This window comes from Microcaecilia unicolor, chromosome 1 (assembly GCF_901765095.1).
Source record: "Microcaecilia unicolor chromosome 1, aMicUni1.1, whole genome shotgun sequence".
Classification (NCBI taxonomy): Eukaryota; Metazoa; Chordata; class Amphibia; order Gymnophiona; family Siphonopidae; genus Microcaecilia; species Microcaecilia unicolor.
The window spans coordinates 29060709-29064807 of record NC_044031.1 but is presented as its reverse complement, the minus strand read 5'-3'; the positions used below and the strand labels follow the sequence as shown (position 1 = coordinate 29064807).

Below are 4099 nucleotides of genomic sequence, written 5' to 3'. Positions count from 1 at the left end.
CCGTGCCACACGGAGTTAAACTTTCTAAGAAGATGATTGAGGAACCCACCCGAAGGTAGTGCACAACAGCGGCGGGAGGGGGGGTGCGGTTTTCGGCATTCCGGGGGGGGGGATCGACAGGTTCACGGGAGGGGGTGGGTTTCGAGGGGGCCATAGCGCGGGGGGGGGGGTGACAGCTGATTCTGAGGCAGTAGGAGGAGTAGGGAAACACGCTGCGCGTGTTTCCCTACTCCTCCCCTTGCCTTGGAATCAGCTGTGTTGACGTCAGTGACGTCCGTGCGTGTCTGCCTCGCAGACCACTTGCAGCCAGGGAGCCACGGTCACAAGCATAGAACGTTGGAGGTGAGAATTATTATATAGGATAAAAGAAAAAAAAACAGAAAATAAGGTGACACCTTTATATCGGACTATATACATTTTTTGACTAATTTTCGGAGACCAACACCTGCTTCTTCAGGTCGGGACAGTATATTGCTGTAATAGTATGCTTGTCCTGCCTTAAGGAAGGAGGGATTTGCCTCCAAAAACTTGTAAAAAAAAATGTAATGTTAGTCCAGTAAAAATGTACCACTTATTTTCTGTTTTTGTTTTATTTGTTAAGTTTTAATGCTGCAGTTGGAATATGTAAGTTTTTGGAAATTTATATCTGCTCCTTGTATATTTTGCATGGTACAAAGGGATCAGTCACTGTTTCTGTTTCTTTGGTTTTGCGCTGTATGCAGAGTATAGCTTCTCGGGGGGGGGGGGGGGGGGTTCGGTTTAATTTTTTTCTACATATTTCTATTTTTATTTGTGGTTATTTATTCTATACTTCATGATGGGCTACCTCTGTTCGTGTATGAAAAAGGCCAGGTATTCTGTTAGCATCAAGTGTCTATGTAGGACTGATCTGTACTAATCCAGACTGTTTTCTTTTCCTATAGGTGTATTAATGTTCTTCTGCCCACTGCAATGCTTGCTTGGGGTGCTGTATTTTTTCCCATGAAGGACCTTGTGTGACCCCCTGGAAAGCTGCTTAAAAATATACTAGATTCAGGGGTATGTTACTAAGGTGCATTAGCATTTCTAACGCATCTTTAAATTTAAGGCGCGTTAAACGCTAACGTGCCTATACATTTCTATGGGCGCATTGGCATTTAACACACATAAACCATTTACGTGTGTTAAAAACACTAACGCGCCCATAGTGCACCTTAGTAAACATAGGCGTCAGTGGCCCAACTTGTTAGGAATACTTTCTACTTTGTAGTAACACAATTTTTAGAGCTGTACTTTATTACTTTTACGTGAGTATTTTTTTAGATGAGACTTTCTAATTTTACTTCACTACTTTTGAAGCCAGTTCTTACTTTTTACTTAAGTACTTTTAAAAAGTAATGAACCCATGTCTGGTTTCATTCCAGTGTGGATTCTCTGGTGTTTGGTGAGGCTTCTTTTCTCTTGGAAGCTTTTACTACACTCAGTACATGCAAATGGTTTTACTCCTGTGTGGATTCACTGGTGTGTGGTAAGGTATGCCTTCTGAGTAAAGCTTTTACCGCACTCAGTACATATAAATGGTTTCATTCCAGTATGGATTCTCTGGTGTTTGGTAAGGTATCTTTTCTCTTTGAAGCTTTTACCACACTCAGTACATGAAAATGATTTAACTCCTGTGTGAATTCTCTGGTGTATGGTAAATGCTCCTTTAACACGAAAGCTTTTACCACATACTGCACATGTATATGGTTTTTCTCCTGTATGGATTCTCTGATGTACATTGAATTTGATTTCTGACTGAAGCTTTTACCACACATCAGAACATATATATGGTTTTTCTCTTGTATGGATTCTCTGGTGTATAGTGAAGTTTATCTTCCGAGTGAAGCTTTTACCGCACTCGGAACATATAAATGGTTTCACTCCTCCATGGATGCTTTGATGCCTGGTGAAGCTTACTTTGGCTCGGAAGCTGTTGCCACACTCAGTACATGCAAATGGTTTGACTCCTGTGTGGATTCTCTGGTGTACGGTAAATGGTCTCTTATTTAAAAAGCCTTTACCACATACAGTACATGTATATGGTTTCACTCCTGTATGGATTCTCTGGTGCATAGTGAGGTATGTCTTCTCAGTGAAGCTTTTACCACACTCAGAACATGGAAATGGTTTCACTCCTGCATGGCTTCTTTGGTGTCTGTTGAGTTTTCCCTTATCACAAAAGCTTTTACCACACTCAGAACATGCAAACGGTTTCACTCCTGCATGGCTTCTTAGGTGCCTGTTCAGTCCTCCCTTTTCATAGAAGCTTTTACCACAGTTAGCACACATATATGGTTTTACTCCTGTATGTATTCGCTGGTGTATGGTGAGATTTGGCTTCTGAATGAAACATTTTCCACACTCAGCACATTTAAATGATTTCATTCCAGTGTGGGCTCTCTGGTGTTTGGTGAAACTTCCCTTTGCACAGAAGTTTTTATCACACTCAGCACATTGAATTTGTTTCACTCCTGTGAGGATTTTCTGTCTTTTTGTGAGGTTTCCTTCCTGATGGAGACTTTTCCCACAGTTAGAGCAGGTAGACATGATTTTATCTTTCTGATTGTTCTGGTATTTTGAGAAGTTTGTCTCCCTACAAAAGTTTTTTTTCAGATTTAGTAGAAATAACTGATTGTAAACCAGTTTGAATTTTTTTATGTTGTGTGAATTCTTTCCTGTGATTGAAGCTATTCTTATATTCTGTACCTGAATCTGGTCTTTTTTCTGAGAGGAATTTTGTATTTCTTGTGAAGTTTTCCTCCTGGTTGAAGTTTTTGTCACAACCCGAACGTGAAAATATTCTGTAATTGGTGTTGTTTTTCTGGAATTTTGTAATGTTTGCATTGACAACGCATTTCCCATGTTTTGTTCTTCTCCACATTCTAGTTTCTTATTTTTCTGCTGTTGCAGCAGCTCTTTCTTCCTATCAAAACCTTTCCCAAACTTAGAACATGTAAAACGTGTCTCTTTTATGCATTTATTCTGTTGTGTATGTTGTTCTCCCTTTTGACTGAAGTTTTTCCCACCGTCTGTAGATTTAGTTGGTCTCTCCTCAGAGTCAGATCTCTGCCATGACTTCAGAGTTACACAATCACTGAGGAATATCTTGCAAACATCACATAAACAGCTTTGAGCAATCATCTGGGTTCTCTGTTCTTCCCCTGTAGGTGTGAGATGGCTGGTACTGTGGTCGTCACACAGATCTGAGCCTCCAGCTGAATTTTTTTGCTTCTTTTCTGCGATACATTGACTTTTTATTTTTTCTTCCCAGTCAGAACAGGAAGAAGTTCCCTCTTTGTCCCTTTCAAATAACATTTTTTCCTCTTCAATCTCCTCACTGAGCTTCCAGCGATGTATTTCTTTATCGATGTTTCTGGGATCATCTTTTTCTAGATTAAAAAAAAAAACGTGAACATTGGGAATTATTTTTGGAGAACAGTTTAGCCAGTTCAGTAATATAATACCTCTTTGAAAATTTGACACCCCCTCTCTGCTGGGAATACAGCATTTCCAAGCTGATCACTTGCAAGAGATGCAGATAGGATATATGATCACAATCAAGTCAATACTTAAAAGCACCTTTTCGATCTTTACACATAGGCATAAGAAAAGCTAAGCTGAGCTGGTCCAACATCTTGTCTCCAACAGTGGCTGGTCTGGGTCACAAGTGCCCAGCTTACCGGCCATGGGCAGGCCAAACCACTCAAACTACGATGGGAGAACGGGGTAGATGCACGCCATGGCCCTAGCCTCTTTTTGGTCGGAGTCTGGGGACTCCCACTGTGCCTGAATCAGTTCATCCACGGCCTCATGGACATGAAACGACTTAAGAGGCCTCTTAATCCCAGACATTATGGATGGTACCGAATGGTCCTGTGCCCCCCTCGCCCAGAGGAGTAATATGAAGCACCTCAAGTGCCTAGGTAAACAACTGGGTGGCTCCAGGGCCCTCCTGGTCCCAAGAAAGACTGACTTAACACAAAGAGATCCCGTGGATAAGGTCCCTTCTGACTCTGGAGGACGGGGGTGGGGGGGATAACCTCCTCCTGGAAAACCTCCAGCCTGCGCCTTTTTGCCC

At 41.8% G+C, this 4099-nt stretch overlaps 1 pseudogene; it reads right to left on the bottom strand.

The window, feature by feature from the left end:
- Positions 1–1356: 1356 nt before the first annotated feature.
- On the bottom strand, positions 1357–3708 carry LOC115462515 (annotated as a pseudogene).
- Positions 3709–4099: the final 391 nt, after the last annotated feature.